Source organism: Lynx canadensis, chromosome E2 (genome assembly GCF_007474595.2).
Source record: "Lynx canadensis isolate LIC74 chromosome E2, mLynCan4.pri.v2, whole genome shotgun sequence".
NCBI classification, from domain to species: Eukaryota; Metazoa; Chordata; class Mammalia; order Carnivora; family Felidae; genus Lynx; species Lynx canadensis.
The window spans coordinates 54,204,924-54,217,290 of NC_044317.1; positions in this window are offsets into that span (position 1 = coordinate 54,204,924).

Consider the following 12,367-nt stretch of genomic DNA (forward strand, 5'->3'; position numbering starts at 1 on the left):
GAGATGACGGCTTTGTGGGTACCTCAGAATTTATCCCCTCTGTGGTAGGTAGAATAATGGCTCCCCCAAAATGTCCTAATCCCCAGAATCTGTGACTATGTCAGGTTCGATGGTAAAAGGGAATTAAGGTGGCTCTTCGCTGACTTTAAGATAAGGAAGGTGGCCTGGATTATCTAGGTGGGTCCCATGCAATCATGAGGTCATATTTCCACCAGGAGGGCAGAGCCTGCACGAAGATGAAGCCAATTAGAGGAAATCAGAGGGCTCAGAAATTCAAAGAGACACATTCCTGGGAACATCCTTGTGAGCGCCTGGATCCGTGTGTGAAGTTTGGAGCTAGCCATGACTTTTCATTTACAGTTGAGCCTTGAACAGCGAGGGAGGTAGGGCGCTGACCCCATCCCCTGCACGGGTGAAAATCTCCATATACCTTTTGCCTCCAGAAACCTGAACCACTAACAGTCTACTGTTGATCAGAAGCTTTACCGATAACATATAAACAGTCAGTGAACACATATTTTGTATATGTATCAAACACTGTGTTCTTACAATAAAGCTAGAGAAAGAGAATGCTATTAAGAAAATCATAAAACATATTTGCAATACTGTACTGTATTTAAAAACTGCTTATAAGTGGGCCCGCACTTCAGACGCATTGTTCAAGAGTCAACTGTATATGAGACAATAACCACTCCCCTTTTTTCAGCCAATTTGAGTTGGAATTTTCCTCTTTGCAAGTGAAATGGTCGTTTTGAGACTCTGATGAGCTAGAAACTCATTCCCTAGAGAAAAACACATGCAGACAAACCTTTGTATACAATTCCCGGGAAACTTTTGACCCCCTGAAGTCAGGCCCCAGGTTATGAAGTCCTGCTCTGTTCTAAACATATCGCTGCCAGCAGGCATCAAAGAGAAGGAGAGAAGAGAGAAAGTCTTCAGGGAGTCCAGGATCCCTCCTTCTATTTCTGTAGAGGAGCTTTGATATGGGTCATAGACAAACGATTGGATCGAGGAATAAAAGATGGGAGCTCTCTGTGGAAGATGCAAAAAGGTTCTTTGGGAGCACTTTGCTCAGCTTCCTTGAGGAAATCTCTGCCTCTTTTAGGATTTACTGGAGGAAGGGTGTAAAATGGGGGAAAATTCAGCACCTCTTGGACGTCCTTCTTCTGTCTTCCCACACTTGGGACAACTGAAGATCAGAGAGGTAGAGTGAATTGCCCAAGATACACGGCAAATGTGTAAAGGTTTTGAATTTTGGCCTAGTTAGCTCTTTTATATAGAAAGAGCCCTTCCAAGTCTTCCTTTTCTTTTTACAATAGAAAAGAAACATGTCCCTATGGTCATGAGGTCCTATACATTTTGGCCCCTGCCTCCATGCCCTTATTTTGAACCCTTCTCCCTCTCATTCATTATGCTCCCTCCGCTGATTCTGCCTTTCTTTCTGTATCTCAAACATGACAAATGTGTCCCTGTTTCTTCCTTCTGCCTGGAATCATACTGGATAATCCACGAGTCAGACGAGATACATGTTCAAGGACCAGCAAAGTAAGGGCTTTCCGAAGGCTTTTTGGGAAAGAATTAAATATTGCAATGAAGCCATTACGGGAAAAACCAGAATATGGATCCCTTACATTGATCTTAATATTTAGTGTTTTTAAAAATGAATATTGGCCTATAATTTTCTTTTCTCATACTCTCCTTGTCAGGTATTGGTCTCAAAGTTAGGCCAGCCTCACAAAACAAGCTGGAGAGTGATCTCTCTTCTAGTCTCTGGAAGAGTATGTGTGATATTCAAATTATTTCATCCTTAAATGTTTAGTGGAAATTGCCAGTGACAATGTCCGGACCCGGAATTTTCTTTGTGGTTAATTTTTTTTCAGTTACTATCTCATTTGTTTAAATGGTTTTAGAACTAATCAAATGCTATGTTTCTTCTTGAGTAATTTCTGGTAGGTTATGGTTCTAGGGAAAATGTATTGATATTCTTTTTATTTATTTATTTATTTATTTATTTTTTTAACGTTTATTTATTTTTGAGACAGAGAGAGACAGAGCATGAACGGGGGAGGGGCAGAGAGAGAGGGAGACACAGAATCAGAAGCAGGCTCCAGGCTCTGAGCCATCAGCCCAGAGCCCGACGCGGGGCTCGAACTCACGGACCATGAGATCGTGACCGGAGCTGAAGTCGGACGCTTAACCGACTGAGCCACCCAGGCGCCCCTCTATTTTCTTTATTTCTAAAAAATGTTTTTATTTATTTTTGAGAGAGAGAGAGAGAACGCATGAGCCAGGGAGGTTCAGAGAGAGAGGGGGACAGAGGATCTGAAGCAGTCTCTGCACTGACAGCAGTGAGCCCAATGGAGGGCTTGAACTCATGAACCATGAGAATCATGACCCCGAGAGATCATGACCTGATCCAAAATCCAACGCTCAACTGCCTAAGCCACCCACGTGTCCCATATTTTATCTATTTCTTTTAGTGCTTATCCTAGAAAGGGAAACTTACAAACTAACTTAAAAAGCTTCAATTAATCGACATGAGTAGGAAATAGTGAATCATATTATAAAACACGGATGGTGACAGTAACTAGAGTTATGGTGGGGATCATTTCATAGCGTATAAAAATCCTGAATCACTATGATGTACACCTGAAACTAATAGGATATTGCATATCAAATGTATTTCAATAACAGAAGTTAACCAACACCCCAAAAATATTAATCAACACCTTTACTCACCTCTTTGACAATACGAGGACTTTAGAATATAGTAACACCATATAGCCCCTCCTAACATGTGTTTTATTATGCATTTATATTCTCTTTCTTTAATGTACAAGCTATTATTATTGCTGTTATTGTTTGACACAGTCAAAATCTGTTCAGATTTATTCACATATTTATCACTTTCTTTGCTTTTTATTTCTCCTTGCATCTCGGATATTCCATCTGGGATCACTTTTTTTTTCCTGCCTAAATTGGAGTCCTCAAAATATTTTTTTACTAAGGATCTGCTGCTAGTGGTAAACTCTCTTCACTTTTTTAAATCCCAAAATGTATTTTGATCTCATTGAAATTTATTTTTCACTGGGTATAAAATTGGCAGCTATTTTCTATCAGTGCATCGAGCCTACTCTGGTTTCCATTGTTATTTTTAAGAAGTCAGTTGTTAGGAATTGATCTTTTGAAAGGCATCTGCTTTCTCTGTTATTGAGGTCCCTTTTCCTCTAGTATGCCTCAAATATGTAATAATGTTTCTAGGTGTGGATTTCTTTCTATTTATCTTGCTTATTACTCACTGGGCTTCTTGAATCTTTCAGTTAGAGTTTCTCACCAATTTTGGAAACTTGAAAAATCCACCATTATTTCTTTAACTGTTCCTTTTGTCACATTCTCACTCTCTTTGGGGGACTCAGAATAAATGCAAAGATAAGACCTTCTGGTTCATGCTCCGTGTCTCAACTTTTTTTTTTTTTTTTTTTTAAGACTTCAGTTTTTTCTTTTATTTAATTTTTTTTTTTTTTTACTTAATTAACGTTTATTTATTTTTGAGACACAGAGAGACAGAGCATGAATGGGGGAGGGTCAGAGAGAGAGGGAGACACAGAATCCGAAACAGGCTCCAGGCTCTGAGCTGTCAGCACAGAGCCCGATGTGGGGCTCGAACTCACGGACCGCAAGATCATGACCTGAGCTGAAGTCGGACGCTCAACCGACTGAGCCACCCAGGCGCCCCTCTCAACTTCTTTTATATGGTCTCTGCCCTGTCTCTTCCTGGTGTGTTATGGGTAATTTTGTGTGACCTCTGTTCCAGTTCACTATTTCTCTATCCAGTCGTTGCTTTTGATTTTAAGCCTATTCACTAAGTTTTAAGTTGCTACTAGTTTTTCATTTTCAAAACATCTAGGTAATATTTATAGTTTCTTCACCCCTGTAAAAAACGGCGGTCTTAGATTTTTATATAAACAAACCACATTGTCTGATAATTCCAGTATCCCAAGTGTTTAGTGGGTTTCTAGTGCCTCTTACTTCTACTGGGTTTTGTTCCTGGCACTTTTTCTACTTGTTGATGTCAGACTTGTGCTACCCGCTTTCCTTAAAAATACGTTTACCAGAATGATTTGAGGCCTTTCATGAAAGTTCTTTTCAACAGAGAAAACTTTCTGTGTGTGCTATTGTCAAGACTTTAAAAACACTGCTAGTCGGAAACTAAGTTAAATTCACAATCTGAGGTCATGACCGCAACTTCACAAACGGGGGCCAATTTACTTCTTGTTTCCCTCCCTTCCCTGAGGGTATAGCCATGGCTTTTCCAGTGTGGTGTGGACTCCCCACCTTGGTTGGGCCTGAGCTTTTTTTTATTGCCCTCACCTAAGAAGCCATCCAAATAAAAGTTCAAATTTGCCAGGATTGTAAAATCCCCTCAGGGCAGAAGTATTCTGATTACTTCTCTGGGTTCTTGATTTCCCTTCAGTTATGGCCTGATAAATCTTGTGACACCTTCAATGCTTTTAAGACTTAAAAAAAATTTTTTTTTTTTAGCCAACACGTTTAGTTGTTGCAGTGGGAGGCTTGGTCTGAATAACCTAGCCTGCTTTTTTTTTTTTTTTTCCATTTTTAATGTTTGTTTATTTTTGAGGGAGAGGGAGACAGCGCAGGCAGCGAAGGGGCAGAGAGAAAGAGAGTCACAGAATCTGAAACAGGCTCTAAGCCGTCAGCACAGAGCCCAATGCGGGGCTCGAACTCACAAACCGCAAGATCTTGATCTGAGCCGAAGTCGGATGACCAACCAACTGGGCCACCCAGGCGCCCCAACCTAGCCTGCTATTATCAACAACTTCAATTATTCTGTCCTCTTAGCTTTGCTTAAATTTTCTTCTTGGCTCTTGGGGCAGCTGGGTGGCTCAGTCAGTTGGGTGCCCGACTCGGGCTCAGGTCATGATCTCGCGGTTCGTGAGTTCGAGCCCCGCGTCGGGCTCTGTGCCGACAGCTCGGAGCCCGGAGCCTGCTTCGGATTCTGTGTCTCCCTCTCCCTCTGCCCCTCTCCCTCTGCTCTGTCTCTCTCTCTCTCAAAAATTAATATTAAAAAAATTTTTGTTAGTATTTTCTTCTGGGCTTTTAATACTACTTGACGTTATATAAATAAATAAATATATATCTTTGTCTGCCGACCACGTTGAAAGCTCCATGGGCAAGTGTACTTTGTCTTGTTCACGGCTGTGTCCCCAGCATCCAGAATAGCCTCTGGCATATAGTGCGTGTTCAATATATGTTGAACGAACGAATGGATGAAAAAAGCGATTTTGCCACTTGTGCTGTGGCTACAGTGGGCCAAAGCAAAACGGCTAGGGGGATTCAGAAACATGGTCCCAACTCCAGAATCCGTGTGGAGACGTTTCAAAACACAATCCCAAATCAAGGTCACAACTTACCAAAGCGGCATAAAGAAGACAGCTCAAGGCTCCATGTTCCAGTGCTTGCCAGGACGAGGTGCTGGGCCGGGGAGTGAGTCTCGCTCAGTTGGTAGCCACAGGCTGCGGTGTCCCTTTCACCCTCTCCGCTGTGTGGTTCGCTTCGCCACCCCTCTTTGCTTCGGCCTGTCGCCCTTCCCTCCCGCTGAGTCTCAGGTGACTGAACCCTTGTTTTCTTCCTCTTTGCTCTGGTCTCTCTGTTCACCTCTATGACTTGCTCTCTGTCTTGCTGTCCCCGTCGTCCCCTGTTGTGCCTCGGTCATGTTCTCCTTCTCCCTCTGTCCTCCTCTGTAAGATGCGATGCCAGTTTCTTTCCGGACTCTGCCCGCAGCCCGACTCCCTAGCTTCATCTCCAGGATGCCTGCCAGGCCACCCTTCGTCTGGGTCACCAATCCCTTGCTCTGCCCCGCTCCCCTTCCTGGTCTCTATACCTTTCATGTTTCTACGCTCTGTTCCTGTCTCCACCCCCCTTTGTCACGGTCCCTCTGTCACCATCCTTTCTGCCTCTGTTTCTTCATCTGTCACAGTGTCATGGAGTGTGCTTTGTTACTCGCACCGTGGTATTGTCACCGCTGTCGCTATGCTCTCTGCGTTTGTGCACCGTTGCGGTTCCCTCGGTCTCTGTCTCCTCTGTCTCGGGCCCTGTCCCCTCCCATTCTGAATCCTCCAACGCTGCCCCCCACTCGGCTTCCATTTCCTCGATTTCCGTCATGGGCCCCTCCCTGCCTCCGAAGCCTCCAGCTCTGTCTCTGTCACCTCCGTTCTGGTCCCTCTATTACTCGGCCACTTTCCGTTTTCTCTCTGTCCCCTCCGTGTACTGGTGTGCGCCTTATCTAAGATTGTTTCCTGTATCTCCAGCGTTGTTGTCTGTATCTCTGCCCCCTCTGCCTGCAGCTGTTCTCCCTTTGCCTCTGTCACTGTGGCCTCCAACTTTGGCTCCGGCGCCTTCTCTATTTTTGTCACTTCTCCCTACATTACTTCTGTCTGTTATCTCTGTCTTTTCTCTCTCCCTCTCTCTCTCTCGGTCGCTGTCCTCTGTCTCTGTCGCCTGAATGTGTCTTCCCTGTCTCTATGATTGTCACCTTCTCCATATCTGCCACTGTCCCCCTTATCTCTTCCCTCTCCATCACTGTCCCTTTGGTCTTTGTCCCTTCTGTCACTGTCCTCTCTCTCTCTCTCTCTCTCTCTCTCTCTCTCTCTCTCTCCCTGACACCGTTCTCTGTCTCTATTACTGCCCTCTTGGTCTCTCTCTTCCTTCTTAGGCTCCCTGGTCTCTGTGCAGGCCCCCCCCCCCGGGGGTCTTGTCTCCGTTCCCCTCTCGGCCTCTGATCTGACTCCGTCTCCAACACCTCTACAGCGTTCTCCGCTGTCTGTGCGACTCGCCCCGTCGCCCCTGACGAGCCCTTGGTGTGATGCCACTTCCGAGGCGGTCCCCTCTGTGGTCTTCCCTAACTCTGTCCTTCTCTGCGGCCGTCCTCGGACCCTGCCCGTGAGACCACGGGCTCTACCTCGTCCCTGTGACAACCCCCTCCACGCGTCCCGATCGCGGTCGGGGGCTCCCCTCGCCGCCTCGCCGTCACTTCCGGCTTCCCCCTCACTTTCTAACACCTTTGCCTCGTCTTCTGCTCACGTGGGTTTGCGTGTGTGGCAGGTCTCTGTCCCTTTAGGGCTCCGCTCCTTCCGGCCCGTGTCCGGCCGTCTCTCTCTTCGGGGCGCTGACCCTCATCAAGGAATTTTATGGGGCGACATCCCCTCCCAGGTCTTTTCTGGCGCAAAGGAGCCCACCTCGGTCCACCTGCCTGGCCTCACCCTGGCTGTCACCCTCGCGCCTCTCGCCTCATGCCGCGCCTCCAGCCCTTTCCCGCCCTTTAAGCCTCCGCGCGCTAGGAAAAAAAAAAAAAAAAAAGAAAAAGAAAAAAGAAACAAACGCGAGCGCATGCGCACCCGCCGACGCACTGGGCGGGGCGGGGGTGGGGGGAGAGCGCGCGACCTGCAGGCGGGCTCGCGGGAGCTCCCGCGAACTCGCGCCGGCGCTCACGCGCTCCAGGGGCCTGCTCGGCCACTGGTGACGTCACGGGGGCGCTGTCCCGCTCTGTGGGCTGCCTTCAACCAGCACGCGCTTGCTGGAGCAAGCGGCCAAGCGTTGCCAAGCGCCAGGTGGCGCTCAGTGCCTGAGCTCACCAACTCTGCAAACCCTGTGGAGACTCGTGTCGTCATGGCAACTCTGCCCCATCTAATTGGATACCTGCACTATTTCGTTGGATCCGCACCTCTGATTGGATGCCTGTATCTCGTTGGCTGCCGGGGAATTTGTATCTTCCCTTCCCCTCAGCATTTCTCTCTCTCGGCCGGGGTTTCTCCCACCAGGCACTGGCAACGTGGAGACGGAAGGTGACTTGAGGCACCAGGGGGCGTGAGGTGTGTGGCACCCGGCCGGAGTCAGCGGACCAGATGGGCTCTCTCAGACACAGCCTCCCTTTCCCCGCCAGAGGGCGCCACGGTGCGCCGGGTCCTTGGAGGCCTTGGTGACTGGCGACGTCACGAGTGAGCCACTCTTGATTGGCTACCTCTCTCCACCAGCCGAGTCGAAAAGGCAGGCCTGGAGAACTCTATCAGAGGGGAAAGAGAGCAACTGTGTGCCCAGGAATAATGAATGACCTTGGCCTCGAATACTTAAGTATACAAAGGGAATTCACCTTTATTTTGTCTTCTAGTCTCTAATAATCACACCCAGACATGCAAGCTGTTATTAGCGTCGACACCTACTGCAGCTATGGACCCGGAAAGCGGACACCTGTTGTTTTTCTCAGCTGATACCCACGATTTAAAAAATTAATTGCCTTTTTAAAAAGCAGTTTTAGGTTTACGGAAAAAAAATGGAACGAAAAGTACAGAGCTCTCATTTACCATTAGAGGGGACCATATATACCCTATGGTCCTAATTCCCTCCACCCTCGTACGCCTATCCCTAATTCCCTCCATTATTAACATCATTCATTAGTGTGGTACATTTGTTACAATCGAAGGACAGTAGTGTATGAGGCCACTTATATGAGATATCTAGAGTAGTCACATTTAGAGAGACAGAAAGTAGGATGGCAAATGGTGCCAGGGGCTGGGAGGAGGAGGATTGGGAAGTTATCGTTTCATGGGTATAAAGCTTCCATTCTGCAAGATAAAAAGAGTTATGGAAAGGGGTGCCTGGGTGGCTCAGTTGGTTGAGCCACTGACTCTTGATTTCGGCTCAGGTCGTGATCCCAGGGTCATGGGATCGAGCCCTGTGGCAGAGCACTGCCCCTCTCCCCCTCTGTCCCTCTCCCTCACTGTCCTCTTTGTCCCTTAAATTTAAAAAAATGGAGATTGGTTGCACAACAACGTGAATGTACGTGACACTAATAAGCTGCTCACTTACAGGACAGTTCTGGGGCACCTGGGTGACTCAGCGGGTTGGGCATCCAACTCTTGATTTCAGCTCATGGTCCCAGGGTCATGGGATCGAGCCCCGTGTCAGGCTCTGTGCTGAGTGTGGAGCCTGCTTGGGATTCTCTCTCTCTCTCTCTCTTTCTCTCCCCCTCTGTCCCTCTCCCCGACTCGTGTTCTCTCACTAAAATGATGATAATAAAAAAAGAGGCAGAACAGTTCTGTGATCCCCAAATGTTCCTTTGTGTCAGTGTGTAATCAGTCTCCCACCCCCACTCCCTCAGCCCCAGGCAATCCTGATCGATTTCTGTCCCTATAGATTAGTGCTCCCTTGTCTGCAATTTCACATAAATGGAGTCATGCTGTTTGTACTCTTTTGTGTCTGGTTTTTTTTTTTTCCACAAGACATACTGGTTTTGAGATTTATCCACTACACGTATCAGTAGGTAGTTCTTTCCACTGCTGAGTAGCCTTCCATCCTGTGGACATACAATTTGTTGATCCACTCCTGTAGATAGACATTTTTATTGTTCCCAGTGTTCCAGACTGGGGCTATTATGAATAAGGTGGCTGTGAATATTTGTGGGGACATAGGCTTTTACTTCTCATGGGTAAATACTCAGGAGTGAGATTGCTGAGTCACATGGTAAGTTTGTGTTAACTTAAAAAATTTTTTTTAAATGTTTATTTGTTTTTGACAGAGATACAGAGCACAAGTAGGGGAGGGGCAGAGAGAGAGGGAGACACAGAATCCGAAGCAGGCTCCAGGCTCTGAGCTGTCAGCACAGAGCCCAACGCGGGGCTCGAACTCACAGACCTCGAGATCATGACCTGAGCCGAAGCTGGACGCTCAACCGACTGAGCCACCCGGGCGCCCCTGTGTTAACTTTATAAGAAACTGATAGGGGCGCCTGGGTGGCTCAGTCGGTTGAGCGTCCGACTTCGGCTCAGGTCATGATCTCATGGTCTGTGAGTTTGAGCCCCATGTCAGATGCTGTGCTGACAGCCCAGAGCCTGGAGCCTGCTTCGGATTCTGTGTCTCCCTCTCTCTCTGTACCTCCCCTGCTTGTGCTCTGTCTCTCTCTCAAAAATGAATAAAAATTTAAAAATTAAAAAAAAAAAAGAGTGATCCCTGAGTCCAATGATTGGTGTCCTTATAAGAGAAGGGCAGAAGGGTACCTGGGCAGCTCAGTCAGTGAAGCCTCCAACGTTGGCGTGGCTCGGGTCATGATCTCATGGTTTGTGAGTTCGGGCCCCTGCATGGGGCTCTCTGCTGTTGGCACAGAGACCGCTTCGGATCCTCTGTCTCTCTCTCTCTCTCTCTCTCTCTCTCTGCTCCTTCCCTCCTTCCCTGTGCTCTCTCTCTCAAAAATAAATAAACATTAAAAGAGAGAGAGAGAGGGAGGGAGGGGAGAGTAGGTGACGGGCATCGAAGAGGGCATCTTTTGGGATGAGCACTGGGTGTTGTATGGAAACCAATTTGACAATAAATTTCATATATTAAAAAAGAGAGAGAGAGAGAGAGAGAGAGAAGGGCAGGAAAAAAAAAAAGAAACAGGAACAATTAAAACCAAGTTATACCTTTTCAAAGCAAACTGGTGAAAAAAACTGTCCTGTTTACATTTTCCCGCACTGAAACATCTTGCTGCCTTCTGGGACAGCTGACACTCATATATGAAGTCAGTCAGTGTTAAAATGATTATGGGGACGTCTGGGTGGCTTAGTTGGTCGAGCACCCAACCCTCGATTTTGGCTCAGGTCATGATCCCAGGGTTGTGGAATCGAGCCCCGAGTTGGGCCCCACACTCAGTATGGAGCCTGCTTAAAATTCTCTCCCCTCCCTCTGTTCCTCTCCCCTGCTCTCTCTCAAATAAAAAAATTAAATATTATAAAAATAATAAAATAAAATGAAGCTTCCTAATGCACAGATATATTCTAATAATATATGATAATTATTAGCAAGTATAATCATCATTACCAATGTTTTTTTTTTTTTTTTTTTTTTTTTTCCGATGCAAAAGCAAAGAGCCTTTATTCGAGGTACCTCGAGCTCAATCCCCTACCTGCACCGACGCAGCGGTGAGATGCTGGGGAGAGAGAGTGAGTTTCAAAAGCACAAAGGTTTTATCATCATTACCAATGTTAATAGCTAACCTTCAGGTCACATCCAATGTGTGCTAAATGCTGTACAGCCTTTCATTTAATCTGTGTAACATTCTTTTTTTTTTTTTTTAACGTTTATTTATTTTTGAGAGAGCACAAGCGGGAGGGGGCAGAGAGAGAAGCAGAGGATCCGAAGCGGGCTCTGTGCTGAGAGCAGAGACCCTGATGCGGGGCTCGAACTCACTAACAGGTGAGATAATGACCTGTGCTGAAGTCAGAGGCCCAACCAACTGAGGCACCCAGGCGCGCAATCCGTGTAACATTCTTGGGAAGTAGGCATTATCACTTTCTCCATCTTACAGTTAAAGAAATTGAGACATTGAGAGGTTAGACAGTTTGCCCAAAGTCATAGAGCTAATAGGTGTGGAGGAGGGATTTGAATCGAGGTCGTCTGACTTCCGAGCTCACTTGGGTACCAGACAAACTCCTGTGGAAGGTACTGGCATCATCACAGATTGCAAGAAAAGTAAACTAGCAGCCCGCCCAAGAAACCAGTAGAGCATGACATTAATTTAAAACATAAGTTTCTTTGGGGGCGCCGGGTGGTTCAGTCAGTTAAGTGTCCGACCTCGACGCAGGTCATGATCTCGCAGTTCGTGGGTTCGAGCCCTGCGTCGGGCTCTGTGCTGACAGCTTAGAGCCTGCTTCAATTCCGTGTCTCCCTCTCTCTCTCTGTGCCTCCCCACTCACGCTCTGTCTCTTAAAAATGAATAAACGTTAAAAAAAACTTTTTTTAAAGCATAAGTCTCTTTGGCATGATGGACTGTCTCCTTAGGGGAATTTTCAGGATATTTATTAAGTTAAAATTAGCTTGCAATTCTTGTAGATGCTAATAGGCTGCCCTATTTACCTTCAGGATGAACTTTACAAGTGCGATTATATCTTTATAACCCTGACATTTATTAGGGTTTGAGAAGTGCTGCTCTCTCCTTGAGAAAAGAGAGTAAAATGTACCCCTAGCTGGAGTTCAATGAAAAAAAAAAAATCAGTGCTGTATGTTCTCTAAAAAGCGGAGAGAGGGGGGCACCTGGGTGGCTCTGTCGGTTAAGCGTCTGACTGTGGATCTCAGCTTGGATCATGATCTCACGGTTCATGAGTTCAAGCCCCCGTGTCAGGCTCTGCACTGATCTCTCTCTGCCCCTCCCCTGCTCATGCTCAAGTGCTCTCGCTCTCTCTCAAAATAAGTGATTAAACTGGGAGAAAAAAAAAAAGAACCTTATGACTTCAGGGGATGAATTCCCAGCTGGACAGGAAGGGATGAGGTCCTGAGGGGGTCCTGAGCCAATCCCAGCAAGGTGGGGAGGGGAGGGGGC